Source organism: Cupressus sempervirens, chromosome 6, assembly GCF_028749045.1.
Source record: "Cupressus sempervirens isolate cs-2001-9-10 chromosome 6, ASM2874904v1, whole genome shotgun sequence".
Lineage (NCBI taxonomy): Eukaryota > Viridiplantae > Streptophyta > Pinopsida > Cupressales > Cupressaceae > Cupressus > Cupressus sempervirens.
This window is the reverse complement of record NC_143123.1, coordinates 656,462,041-656,477,571: the sequence shown is the minus strand read 5'-3', so window position 1 is coordinate 656,477,571 and position 15,531 is coordinate 656,462,041. Positions and strand designations below refer to the sequence as shown.

The following is a 15,531-nucleotide window of genomic DNA, read 5'->3' as shown; positions in this document are numbered from 1 at the left end:
ACTATGTCTAATTAGGACAATTTTGTGAAGTATGAAGGAATCAATAAGGAGACCTATGAAATTTGAGACCATAAGGATAAGGGGAATCTAAAAACCATTAAGTTTCATCCCTCACACCATGTTGAAGGAAGAATGGCCAAGTTTGATAAAATTATGATTTGGAAGGACAAGGAAAGATCTCTCTAGGAAGGAAGCAAGTTGGAAAAACCTTGGTGTAGTTAGGTAGGGTAGTGAAGAGGATTTGATAGAAATCCTCTTGAGGTTAGGGTGACTAAGGAGAACTATAATAGGCTAGGAGAGAAGCCTAGGTGAGCCCTATGTGAAGAAAAGGGCTGCCAAGAAATTTAACTTACATCAAATTGGTATAAAAGCCAACAAAGATTTGGGGCTAGTGGGATGTCTTTGTATAGCAAAGAGTTAGTAGGGAAGGCATACATGGTGACCAATGCAAACTTGCCAATGAGATGAAGGAGGAAAAGGAGAGAAAAAGGATCCTAGAGGAAGCATTAGAGGAGATGAAGATAAAATTGGAGGAGGTTGCTGAGGCAACCACAAAGATAGATCAAGAAGGAGAAACTATAATGTAGGGGAAGGTTGATGAGGAAGAAAAAATTCCTAAACTAGACCCTCTGTTGAATGAGGAACCATTCCTTAAATCCATTAAGGCATTGGGTGGAAAGGTCCTAGAAGGAGTTCCTTTGTTTAGTGGGAAGATGGACCCTAAAGTTGTAATGGAATGGATTAAAGGGATGGAAAACCACTTTGAATGTAAGGGGGTTGCTAAAGCAAAAAAAAGAAAAGGTATCAAAATCTAGACTAAGAGGTGTTGGCACTCAAAATTACATTTCCATTTTGAGTGTCTATTTCAAATTTTGAATTACTTTGAACCCCCTATGAATACTTTTCGTGCACATGTACCTAGATACCAATTTGAACCTCATAAGGTCTTTAATGTTTCTAACACCCTCCATTCAGCATATCCACTCATTCCATGATGATAAATTGCCATTCTGAGTCATTTCATGGAGTCCTATTTTGTGGAGTTTACAATTCTACATTTTCACCTGTGTCAAACAATGACATGAGGCCTTGTTTGCATGTGAATATCTCACACCCAGTAATGTTTCATGACTCGCAACTTTGGGAGTGTCTAGTTTCCATACTTGAGAGCCTATGGTTAAAATTTTGAGTTGTTTCAAATCTGTTTGAATAGGTTTTGAATCTCTCAAAGTTAGTCATTTGTTGATGTCATGCTAATGTGAATTGCCCAGAATTTTGGAAAGCCCTGTTTGACGAATTATAACTTTTGACCAGTTGACTAAAATGAGAAATTTCCTTTTGAATTAAATTTTAGAGGTTAGAGACATGTTATAAGTTTGAGCTTATGAAGAATCCATTTGATCAGTTTTCAAACGTGATTCCAAATGCAACTTATAACTTTTTACTAGTGTCAAGAAATGCAGATTTGTCAATACCCCAATTTTTGATGTCATATCTAAAAATTTGTGATAGATGAGATTGAATGGATTGTACCACTATGTTCTCCTGTAAAATTGTGTACCAATTTTCACATCTTGAAAAATCCATTTACACACTTTCCTAGGTCCATTTCATTTGAAAAAATTGCTTTTCTGCCATTGTTTCCTGTCTGCAAAATTGAGTAGCCCACTTTGACTACTCACCATTTATGCCCAATTATTCATCGTGATCCCAAATCATAGATTTGTATTCTCCTTTTGAAGATGAACCAACATCCTAGTTTTCATTTTCCCAAGTGTTTGTTTACCCAGTTTTCAAAGCCAAATCTAAATGCAATTTATTATTTTCTAACATGTTTTCTTGCAGGCAGTTCTAGGAGGGCAACTTTGACAGTCAATATCTTTTGACTAATAATTCTTCATGAGATGATATTTGACAGGGTAAAAGTGTGTGGAACAAAGATTAGTTTGTTTGATTTCAAAGCTTGGTCAGATGTTTGGGTCAAGTTTTAAAGCTAGCCGATAGGCCCTATTAGCAAAAAGTTGCAGTTTATAGATAAGTGGTAAAATGAGATTTAATAATGTTTTAGTGATGGATTTTCATTCAAATTAGTGCCAGATAATCACTGGGCTAGTTTGAAGGTTCAATTATTTAGAAACAAATTTTTTTTAGCCAGACCCACTTTGGGGCTTGACTAATCCCGCTAGATTGACAAGATTGATAAAGATGTGCAATTGAAGATAGATAGAGATTAAAATGATGTTGATCATTTTGAAGTGCTAGGGATTCTTCTAAAGAGTAGGGGCATTGTGAGCCATAGCATCAACAACTAGTATCCCTCATTCTCAAACCATGATTAGTTTTCAAGTTGGGAAAATACTTAAACCTTCACTAGACCCATATATATGCCAAGATTGAAAATATAGAGGTGATTCTGCTATAGAATAACTAACTGATTCATTTTTTGTTGAATTGGTTTACAACACTTTAACAAGACTTTGCAAGAAGCAGATAGTATCATCCTTTCTCGTAGAAACTTGGGGATTGATCTTCAACTAGAAAAGACTTCCTTTCTTGCATTGACCAAGATAGTTGGCACTCTTGGGCCAAAATCACGGTCTGTAGAAGTGATTGAGGCATGCTTCAAGGCTAGAATGTCAATTATTTGACTATGACAGTTGCTTTTTTTTTTTAATTCTCTTGGGGAAACAATGAGCATCATCAGGAAACACTTGAAAATCTAAAAAAAGGTGTGAGGAATGTGAAGAAGTTTTGTGTTGTGATGCTTGATACAATAGGTCCAGAGTTGCAAGTTTTCAAAAAGAATGAGATACCAATTGAGCTGTAGGTTGATGATTTTGTGACTTTGACTCTAGATTTAAGCAAAGAAGCTTCTTCCCAAGTTCTACCAATAAATTTTGGAGGACTTGCCCAAGCCATCTCAACTTGGGGAGCACATAATAGCATTGACATAGGAGGCAACTGTTAGGATAAACCACAGACAGAAATAAAAACTACATGCAAATATAACCAATAACAAAAAATAATAGAACACACAGAAATGAACACAAGGCACCAAGATTTAAAGTGGTTCACCCAATCCCTGGGCTACGTCCACCAAACAGCAAGTTTGATCTTATTACAATCCAGTGATTACAACCTGATTACAATCCGTAATCCCTTACAGCTCAATACCGCCACAAGAACCAATTCCATATCACCACATATATAAAATACCCAACCCTAAGCCCTTTTTATACAAGTATTAAACTGCTTTAGGGTTATAACATGTCGGCCATATGTCGGCCATAATATGTCAGCTACCATGTCGGCTACTTCCCAAAAAAAAAATTATGAAGTATGTACAGTACTTTCCTGATCAGTCACCACAATCTAACAGCAACTGACATTAGAGGTGTCCATAATAGTAAGTGCAAGGAGGGAGGAAAAGCACATTGAGAAATGAAGTGGCTATGTCGATGCTACAAGCCACCATGTAGGAAGTCATACACCAATGGATAGGGGGTGATGCCAAGAATAGAGCCCCACATTTTTGAGGTAGATATCATCAACCATAAAAAAAAAAAAGAAGGATCAATAGTAAAATGTTTGAAGCCACAGACTGAATGAGTGGCTAGTGGCATGGATAGGAGGTACCATTTTAAGAACAACAAGCTCATGTAGTGATGGAACCCACAAGTCATAGATTGCAGCCACAGGGGTAGAGATTCTTTGCCATATGCAAGTCAAGAATTGTAGGAGGCAGCCCACACAAGCCTTAAGCAAAGGGAATATGCCATGCACGGGGATAGTCAATACCTAGACTCATGTCTAAAAAGAATACTGGTAGGCACAAGTCTAGTTTATAGAATCAATAAACGAAAATGCAAGAAGGGGACATATATTGAAGAGGAGCTGCCATGGGCAGAGGAGTAGGAGAGTCATGGTTGGAAAGTGAGTTCCCATGTTGAAACAAGGGATGACTATATGAAGAGGGAAGGAACATATAGCTATAGAAAGAACTTCCATGCTAAAAACAAAGTACTTGACATTTTAAATAGAGGATGTCTCCAACAATGATCCCACATTTCCAGTGCAGGGGTACTTTATTGGTTTAAATATCCAAGCACTCAAGTTATGTGTTGTCTAACAAGACATGCAGCTTTTAGAAGCCAAGCACTCAAATGGTGGAGCTTGCCTGTGGTTGACATGTAAAGTGGACGTATTTTGACATGTGGTGCATTCCATCTTCAAGCATATGAGTGAAGGTTGAACTTTGAAGAGGTCCTGATGCTATGGGAAAGCTCCTAGCATGTGGGCATAAAACGATTTTTGAAGCTCTCTGATGGTATGCAAATTGAGGACCCCATAGGCTCGGGAAGTGAATTTTAAACCTCTTTGCTTATACGGGAAAGCATATGGGCATAAAGGAAATTTGCTTCGTAAGAAAGTAAAGCAATATTTGAAAGCCTCTAGTGCTATGGGAGATGGAGGTGAAGGAATTAAGAACATTAATTAATATTAATTAATTAATTAATTAAAAATGTCTCAAATGTTGCACATCCAATTAGATTCTGAAAAGTGGTAAGGGGGAGTAATAAAAATGAAATATAAAATAAAATCAAAGTCCAAATATTCAATGCATAAATCATTAAAATGCAAATATTTAAATGAATTTCAAAGTTTCATATAGTCTAACTATATGAATTTATTTATTTATTTTTTAATGCAAAGCCATAGCCCAGGACTGAATTATTCAAATTACTACCAGAGGGGCAATTTTTTTCCAAAATGGGCACTATAATATACTATTGGAACCAAGAAGAAGTGAATTTTCCATTTTTGCTATCATTTTTTTAGCAGGTCTTCACCAGTTCACTTTGCAAGCAGATTTTTGTTTTCCAAGGCATTCTTAATGGAATAGGTAGAATTCATCATAGAGCATCAAAATTAGATAGGAGGTAGATATAAAGGCTTGTTGAAGTCTAAATGTGAAGAGAATTGATTCTAATGGGTTTTCTTGGCTTTTAGAAATTATTTTTAACTACCTTTTCACTTTTACTTTGAGTAAAGTTTGGCATCAAATTAGTTTTAATTTCTATCAAATATCTCCGATATTTTGTGCTTGTAGAGGCCAAATGATGAGGATTTGATTTTTGAGTTGAGCGGAGAGATTAGAGAGATGTTTTCAGCTTCTTGGGAAAGAATTCTAAGGGAACACTTTTCATTGTTTGATCAAATCCAGGAATTCTTTTCTCCTATATCATTTTCTCTCTTTCTCATTTTTTTTTGTTGGTAATTTTTCTATGATACCAGCAAGGTTCTAGCTTTCACTATGAAACCATGATTGTTGATGGTTTTACTTCCTATCTATTGAATTGAGCTCTAGTAGTGAAGACCACATGCCCACACCTATGTAGATCTTTAGTTCATTTCATGTATTTTTTTCTTTGAGATAATGGTAACTGATGCTAGATCATGTGAAGTATCTTGAGTTACATTTAGTTTTACTAGTTTATGTATTTAGTCTTTCCAAGGATGAATATAAAAGGGGATTTACATGAATTATCTTGGTTTTCTTATTCTATCTCCTAATTGTTCATATGTCATCAGCTTTGAGATTGAGTGAATAAGGTTCATTTGATTTAAGACATCTTGGATGAGTTGTGTATCAGATCTATTATTGCTTTTGATTCAAGGAGTCAAGTAAATGATTTAGTGTTCTGATAGGGTTTCTAGGTGTATGAAGAGGATATTTTGTAAGAATTGGATTTGGGGATTTCAATTGATGAACTTAATTGTAAGGAAATCAAGTTAGGTCAACCTGCTAGCAATGACTCTATGTTTCAATGGATAAGGCATTGATCACTAAGTCAGATGCAAGCAGATATGAATGTCATTTGTAAAAATCATTTTAATCAAATAAATTTAGTTCTTCATGTCTTGTTAATTCTTAATTCCTTTCATGAGTTCATAGGTTATGATCTGTAGCTATTTCTTTCCTATGTCGTTGCATAAGTATTAGAAGATAAAAGGGGTTTTCATCTATAGTAAACAAGTTCAAATTTGTGTTCAATTACATTGGTACCATATCTCAAACCCTCAAGGTTAACCTACCTAGGTCTTGTAGAGCCTAAAGTGAAGAAGGAGTTATGCCTTATAGTTGGCCCAAGATTGTAGTCAAGTGTATCTATCATAAGAATTTGCTAGCCTTAGATGCATTGGTCTAGTTTATTGGTTGTTTTCAAAACTATTAAATAAGGAACCAACAAGAGGATCAACACTAACCTAGTGGAAGTATCTCCAAGAAGAGAGGGATAATATGGGAAAGAAACCAACTATAAAATGGAAAGCCATGGTGATGAAGGCAAAATAAAAATACCTACCTAAAGACTATGAAATTAAAATACATAGAAAAAGGCAAAGCTTAAAATAAAAAGATAGAGATTTGTCAACATATACTAAAGAATTTTAGAAGTTATGTTTGAGATCAAGAACTCAAGAAGAAGAACCCATTAAGGTGGCTAGGTATCTAGGTAGGTTGAAGTGGAACATAAAATAATAAATCATCCTATGGACACTGACAATAGTCCAAAGATTTTTTCAATTGGCATTGGAAGTGGGAGAAAAGAAAATGAAAAAATCTTACACCAACTTTAGAGGCAAAGGTAGAGGTAGAGATGGTAGGAATCAAATAGGTTATGGTGGTGGAGGTTCAAACTCAAGAAGCCAAGCGGAAACTAAGTGGATTGAACAACAAGAAGGGAATTCTAATAGAGGGGGTTTCAATAGGGTAAGAAGCTCCAACAATGGTGGAAGAAGAAGAAGCAACAAGAAAGGTAGAGGACCCTACTTTGAAACCATAAATTGCTATAATTGCAACTAGATGGGACACCTTACATATAGATACCCTAAGAAAGGCTATACTTCTAAAGGGAGTGTGAAAAGAGTCAAATATGCACAAGAAGAGTCTAGCAACAACAAAAAACCATTTCAAGTACCCTTAGAATTAGAAAAAGGGGAAAATTTGATGATAAGAAGGACATTGATTAAGGAACCCATAAAGGAAGAACCAAGAAAAAGAAGAGCACTATTTAGGGTGAAATACAAGATGATGGGAAAAGTGGGTAACGTCATCATAGACTTAGGTTCTATAGATAACATCATATTAGTAGAGTTAGATAACAAACTAAATATGAAAATAATTCCACATAGAAATACCTATAAGATTACATGGCTCAATAAGGGGAAACATGTCCTTCTAACTGAACAAGCATGATTTGAATTCTCAATAGAAAGGTATAAGTACAAGGTGTTGTGTTACATTCTACCTATCAATGCATGTCACCTTCTACTAGGGAGGCCATTACAGTTTGATAGACAAGATTTTCATGATGGAGCCAAAGATGCATACTCCTCAAGAAAGATGGTCTGACATTCAATATCCAAACTTTAATAGAAGAAGGAGAGGTTAAATATCCAAGTCCTAATGTCCTCATGATGGGTGAAAAATATTTCTTGAAGACCTTGGAGGAAGGAGAAGGATTAGGGTTTGCATAAGTGTTGAAACCTAAACAAGAAGTTCTTGACAAGGAAGGAAAGAAAATGGAACTACCAAAGGACATTGTTAGCGATGGACAACCTATCACCCTACCTCCTAAGAGACCTGCTAATCATCAAAATTATTTTATTCTAGGAGCCATCCCTTCCTAAAAAAAATACCTATTAAAATGACCCCTCAAAAAAATGAGGAAATCACCAAGTAAATCCAAGAGGTCTTAGACCAAGGCCTAATTAGGAAAAGTATAAGACGTTGTGTTATGCCTATTATTTTAGTACCTAAAAATGGGGGGGGGGGACTTGGATAGTTTATATTGATTCAAGATCCATTAATATGATCACCATTAGGTATAGGTTCCCAATACCGAGGATTAAATACCTAATGGACTATTTAGGAGAAGCAAGGTACTTTACCAAGATAGATCTTAAAAGTGAATATCACCAAATTATGATAAGGGAACGGGATGAATGGAAAAAAAACTTCAAGACCACATAAGGTTTGTATGAATGTCTTGTAATGCAATTTGGCTTGTTAAATGCTCCATCTACCTTTATGAGGCTTATGACTGAAGTATTGAAGAATTACATTGGTAAGTTTGTTGTTTTCTACCTAGATGACATATTGATTTTCAATAAAACTAAAGAGGAGCATATTTAAAATTTACAAATTGTTTTCAAGAAATTTCATGAGGAAAAGCTAATGATAAATTTAGAGAAGTGTGACTTCATGAAGTAAGAGCTAGTGTACCTTGGGTTTGTTTTGTCTCAAGGAAATCTCAAGATGGATCAAAGTAAGGTCGATGTCATCCTAACTTGGCCTACTCCCAAAGTTGCAATAGAGGTAAGAAATTTTCATGGTTTGGGCCAATATTATAGTGAGTTTATCAAAAAAATTAGTGTTATTTGTGCTCCAATGTTAGAAACTATAAAGGTGGAATGAATGCAAAGTTTCATTAGACTCCTCAAGATAATGATGGGTTTCAGACACTAAAGAAGAGGATAGCTACTCAGCCCATTCTTTTTCTACCTAGTTTTGACAAACTCTTCACACTAGAGTATGATACTAGCATCGTGGCAATTGGGGCAGTCATAAAAAAAGAAAGGAGGCTAGTGGCTTTTCATAGTGAAAAGTTCAATGATTCCAAGAGGGAGTACTCTTCCTATGACTTAGAGTTATATGCTCTATTCCAAGCTTTGAGAAAGTAGACACATTACTTGCTTCCAAAGGAGTTTTTGGTATATTTAGATAACCAAGCCCTAAGTTTCCTCAGCAAAAAGAACATGAAATTGATGGAATACCTAAAAGCCTACACCTTTAACATCAAGTACAAGAAAGGAGTGCATAATAAGATAGTTTCTACGCTAAGAAAGAGAGTCCTAATAGTGCATGAGGTTCATTTGTAGAGCATTGTCATTGATAGCTTCAAGTATCTATATGCTAATGATGAAGATTTTGCATACATTTACAAGGTATGTAAGGAGTATAAGAATAATTTCTAGGTGAATTTTCTTATTGCACATTTCAAAAGGATTTGTTGTTTAAGGATAGTCAACTATGTATTTCTAAGGGATCAATAAGGGAGAATTTGATTCAAGAAAAACATAAGGGGGAACTTAGTGGCCATGTTGGATTCAATAAGACTCAAGAGTAAGTTAGTATGTTATACTTTTGGCCTAAAAATAATATCAAAAAATATTTTGAATTTTGTGTAGTATGTCAAAAAGTAAAAGGCACATCCTCTAATGTAGGTCTTTATCAACCCCTTCCAATTCCTAGTAGGCCATGAGATTGCTTAAGTATAGACTTTGTGGTAGGGTTACCAAGGAATACGAAAGGGTTTGACAATATTTATGTTGTAGTGGATAGATTCATGAAAATGACACATTTTATACCTTTTAAGATAGTCTTTTTGGCATGAATGTTGATGCTATGGAGGAGCATTGTAGAACATTATTTATAACTATGTTTTTCACCGATGACATCATAGTAATACGTCTATAAAAGATTGATAGAGTAGTAGACTATGATTTCTATATTAAGAACATTATATTACTTATCTTATAATGTGTATTTGTTACATGGGCAAGTGCACAGAATCTAAATCGACAGTGTATGGAAGATATGATTGATTTACAAAGAACTGTATAGAAACAAAGTATCAGAAAGTAGTTCCCATTGCATGATTGCTATAGTTCTTTACAATTATAGTGAAGGGTTGCATAGTGAATTGGAGATAGTTTACTGACCATTGATGATGTCGAAAAGTGTGCATGTACAAAAGTCACATGTGTGAAAGTTTGTGTATAAATGTGAGCTAATAGCATTGATTAAATGGATATTTCATTTAATTAATGTATGATAATAAAAGTGTGAAGTTGACTCAGGGATTTATGATTGATCATGGTATAAAGGAAAGATGCTTTTATGTTTTAAAAACATGATGAAGAAATGAAGGTTTACTAATTACTAAGTAGTAGAGTAGAGTGATTTACTAATGTGTGTAAGTGACCTTAAGCATTACTATTACTAATCATAGAATTCTAGATCTAATTGCATGATTTGAAGGTGAAGGAGTCTACTGTACTAGATAGAGGAAGAAGTAAAAGCAAATTACACATCTATTCTTTTGAAAGGAATAGTATCAAGGTCAATTGGATAGTGGGTTCATTGATCTGATCCTGAAGTTGTTTGGATAGTGTGTTCAGTTACCTTCCACAACTCCTAATAGGGTTGAAATCTCCTAACAAGGATTCAAAGTCTCCTAATAGGGATTGTTGTACTAAATGTTGTAATAGACTCCTAATAAGGTCCATCCTCTAACAAGGAACATTTATATTAGTACATCATTTTGTTAGCATCATTTGTATTGGGGTTTTCCCTCTAATCAAGAGTTTCCCTAGTCAACATATTTGGCATAATTGTTTATGTGCATCTTTTTATTGTTGTTTTTAACTTTGAATGGTCCAGATTGTTTAAGAGGTTAAATATTTAAATTATCATATAAATGATTCACCCCACACCCCACTCTCAGTTATATTGGTGGAATATTGTTCCCAACAACTAGTATTAGAGCCTCATGTCCTTGAAGAAAATGTTTAAAAAATTTGGGAGATCCATGGAGAATTTGTTGAAAAAGTCTAAGATTTGATGGCACAAATTATGATAGCTAGAAGGATAAAATGAAGACTCATCTTTTGTGCGTGGATCCAAGATATTGGCTTGTAACCAAAGCACCTAAAAAAATTGTGGAAGAAGACAATCTTGAAAGTTGTACTGAGGAACAAAGAGAAGTACTTTACCTAAAAGTGAGTATAGCCAAGTAAAACAACTCAAAACATCTCATGAAAATTGGAAAAACTTAGCAGCTAATTATGAGGGTGATATACATGCAAAAAGAGTTAGATTATAAAATCTATATTTTGCATTTCAAGATGCTAAGATGATGGAAGATATATCTGTGAGAACCTATATTGGTAGAATATCTAAGATTGTTGTAGGAATTACATTTCTTGGTGGAAAGAAGTCTAATGATGAAGTAATATGGAAGATCTTGAAAAGTCTGACACCACCTTTCAAGACAATAACATGGATGATTTGGGTAATGTTACCTTGTACCACTAATTTCACAAAAGAAACATTGCTTGGTAGATTGGAAACTAAAGAATTTGATCTAAAACAATCTAGAGAATTAGAAAAAGTTGAGACAACATTTATTGCATTTAATATTAATCCTAGTCTAGCAAGGAACACAAAATTACAAGGACACATTGCTAGCAATAGAAAATCTATAGAGGAAAAGATCTAGGAAGAAGTGGCTCTTCTTGTGGAAAGAGAAAAGGATGGTAAGAATATCTTTAAATGTTGGACATGTAATGAATATGGTCATTGTGCATCTAAGTGTCTTTAAAGAGAAAGAAAATATAAGGGAAGATTCAAATCTAGAAGAACTAGAAATTGTTTATATGTTAATTAAGAAGAAGAGGAAGAAGAATTTGATCCAAAAAAAAGTGAAGATGAATTAGGATTCATAGCCATAAAGGAGGGTGATCTTCATAGGGAAATCAAAGAAGAAAGTGTGCTGATCTTACAAGTTGAATTGAAGGATTGGATCATTAATAGTGGTTGTTCACATCACATGACTAGTGATATGAGAAAATTTGTCAAATTCAAAAGCCATGATGGAGGAACTGTTAAAATAGGGAACAATGCAGCTTGCCATGTTACAGGAATTGGATCTATCACATTAGATGGTAAAACAAATACTGATGATGTTTATTTTATTGATGGACTAGAACATAACTTGTTAAGTGTTGGATAACTTATGGACAAAGGTTACCAATTATAGTTTGGTAATGACACATGCATTATCAAGAGTAAGGAAGGAAATTGACTTGATACTGGCACAAGAACTAGAGGTAATGTATTTCAGTTAAACTCCAATAAAAAAACATGTTTGGTAGCTAAAATTGATAATATTTGGTTATGGCATTGAAGATTTTGTCACATTAACTTTGATAACATTGTGAAAGCCAGTAATAAACTTGTTGTGAGAGATTTACCTAAGATCACTAAGCCCACTAACATTATTTGTAAGGAATGTATCTTGGCTAAGTAGAAGAAAGTCTCATTTCCTAGCAAGCGGTTTGGTACTACACAAAAGTTGGAATTGGTTCGTACAAATTTGAGTGGTCCTACAAGAATAAGAGGATTCTAGGAGAAAGGTACTTTATGATTTTTGTTGATGGTTTTACTAGAATGATGTGCATAGCTTTTCTTAAGGAACAGTCAAAAGCATTTGAGAAATTAAAGATATTCAAGAACAAAGTAGAGAATGAATTTGGATTAAAATAAAAAGCTTAAGATCTGATAGAGGAGGAGAATTCACTTCTAAAGAATTAAATATCTACTATAAAGAGCATGGAATCAAGAGACAACTATCTTCACCCTGTACAACTGAGCAGAATGGGATTGCTAAAAGAAGAAAAAGATCAATTATTGAAGCAACAAAAGCTATGTTATTGAAGAATGATGTACCAAAAACCTTTTGGAGAGAGGAAATCAACACAATAGTATACACACTGAATATCATAAAAGGTATGAAGAAAACACCTTATGAGTTATAATTTGAATACTTACCATTAGTCAAATATTTTAGAATATATGGAAGCAAATGCTACATCAAAACAGATGATGATATCAGTAAGTTTGATCCAAGGAGTGATGAAGATATGTTTCTTGGCTATTCATTAAAAAGTAAAAATTACAAATGTTTCAACTATAGAACAAAAACTATAGTAGAGTGCACAAATGTAAGAATAGATGAAAAGTTTGGCACTAAAGAAAAGATAATGGATTATAACTTTGATGGAGATGATTATTCTTGGATGACCACTAGATGTAATGAATTATTTCTCAAGACTAACAATGACTTGCATAATAATGTGAAAACTAAAGAAGTAAGAGAAGAACAAAGCATGATACCTAAAATAAGAATTCAAGTAGAAACTCCTACCCCAAATAAGAATGTGATAAGAAATCATCCTTCTGATCAGATAATAGGACATAAAAAAAAAGAGTAATGACAAGAAGTAGAATCAATGAAGAACTATGCTTGATATCTCAAATAGAACCAAAAAGTGCAGATAAAACAATCAAGGATGATCATTAGATAAAAGCAATTAAGGAAGAACTTCAACAAATAATAAAAAATGACACATGTGAATTGGTTCCTAGACCCAAGGACAAAAATGTGATTGGTACAAAATGGGTATTTAGAAATAAAATGAATGAACAAGGAGAAGTAATAAGAAACAAAGCAATACTAGTATGCAAAGGCTACTCTTAGTAAGAATGAATTGACTATGAGGAAACATATGCACCTATAGCAAGAATGGAAGTAGTCAAAATGTTCTTGGCATATGTAGCAAATAAAAATTTCAAGGTATATTAGATGGATGTTAAATCAACATTTTTGAATGGAGAACTTGAAGAAGAAGTTTACATTGAGCAACCAAAAGATTTTCCTTTGATAGAAGAGAAAGAAATGGTTTGTAGATTAAAGAAATCCTTGTATGGATTAAAGAAAGCACCTAGAACCTAGTATGCAAGGTTAGATAAATACTTTAAAAAGCATTGATTTTCTAAAGGGGCAACAGATAGCAACTTGTACTTGAAAAAATTACAAGATGGTTATCTAATAATAATTGTATTTGTTTTAGATTAAGGTAAAAGTAAGTTTTGAAGGGGCCCCAAAACCCTTTCCATCAAAAATAAAGATATGCCATGAAGCTCAACCAGGTTTTAAACAGACCTGAAACCAGCAGTACAATTAAACCAGGTCAAGTAGGGACCTAAAACCAACATATGGGTTTAGAAACTAGAGAAAAAATTGGAACCTGGAAAATCACACTCAAAAGCAAAACAGCCAGAGAAACCTCCTAGACCAAAAAAGCAAGAGGAAGAGTACTTAACTAGCCAAGAAGACTAAGATTTCAGTTTCACTCCCTTTTTATGGGAGTGCAAATTCATATCAAATTGAGGAAGGGACTTGCTAGATCTTTTCATTGTCACAGGTATCCACCCCTCTTCAACCATCGTGGCCTTTGATTGCCAATTTTGAGAGTCCAAAATAGAGGAAAAAACATCCAAATTTTGACGAGGACCATATGCCATCACTGCATCTAGTTTACTGGAATTGATAGTTTGTTTACCAATTTTAATAATAGCATAAAAAAGATGCCCATCCTTTTGACCAGGACAATCTGTCTTCACTTCTTCCCTCAAATTGGAAAAAAAACTAGTAGACTAAGGCCCAACTTTATCACCAAGATTAGAAACCTTTCCTTCTTGTCTAGAATCAGAAGCCATGATACCATTATCATGACCAGATTCTAAAACAAGAGAACCAGATTTAACACCTTGAACAGAGAGAGTCAAAGCATAATGCAACTCGCCATGTGTAGAAATAGTAGCCTCAGAACCATTAACATGACCCGATTCTACAATAGCAACATTATCTTGAACAGAATCTATATGAAGAGAACTAGAACATACACCATGGGCATCCACCTTGGAAGCAGAAGCATTCACCAACATAGAACTAGGATCCCCTTTTGCTAAAAAAGAGCATTTGTATATTGTATAATGCTATTCTAAAACACCCTTCCACTAGGAGGAGGGTTGTTTGTTTGAAGAATTCCTATACACACACTTAGCAGCCATATGACCAGTATTGAAACATTTTTTACACCTAAAAGGGAGGCCCTCATAATCAAGCATTTGAGTCCAAGAGCCTCTTGAATGATTTAAAATAATCTCAGCTAGGAGACCCTTAGAAACATCAATATCCACTAGAATCCTAGCAAAAGTAGAATGGGAATGCTCAAAGGATTGGGGATCAACCATATAGAAGTCCCCCAAAGCCTCACCAATTTCCTTACAAATAGGTTTCCCCCAAAAATGAAGAGGAAGATTAGGAAGCCTTACCCAAGTAATAATTTTATTTGTTAATGATATCATTTTTGGAGGAAATGATGAAGCCAATAAAAAAATCTTAGAAGATATGAAGAATGAGTTTGAGATAAGCAGGATAGGGGAAATGAAATTTTTCTTAGGAATGCAAATTATTCAAAACAAAGAAGGAATCTTTATTTCTTAGACAAAGTATTTAAAAGATTTATTGAAAAGATTTGGTCTATAAAACTATAAACCTATTGGAACTCCTATGGTAACTGGTCACAAGTTATCAAGCAAGGATTAGACACCTATTGTTGAACAAAAGAAGTATAGATCTATGATTGTAGGATTGCAATATCTAACTCATAGTAGACCTAATATAGCAAATTTGGTTAGAATTGTGGCAAGATTTCAAGATGATCTTAAAGAATATCACTATGTAGTAGTAAAAAGTATATTTAGATATCTAACAAGGACATCTGATTATGGCATTTGGTATGATAAAAGTAATGAATTTAATATTTGCACTTATATTG

General features: G+C 34.2%; 1 pseudogene; it reads right to left on the bottom strand.

Annotated features, from left to right (window-relative positions):
* LOC149553905 (putative protein phosphatase 2C 55) overlaps positions 1-14,635 on the bottom strand; it is a 44,746-nt pseudogene extending 30,111 nt beyond the window's left edge.
* Between the last annotated feature and the right edge of the window lie 896 nt (positions 14,636-15,531).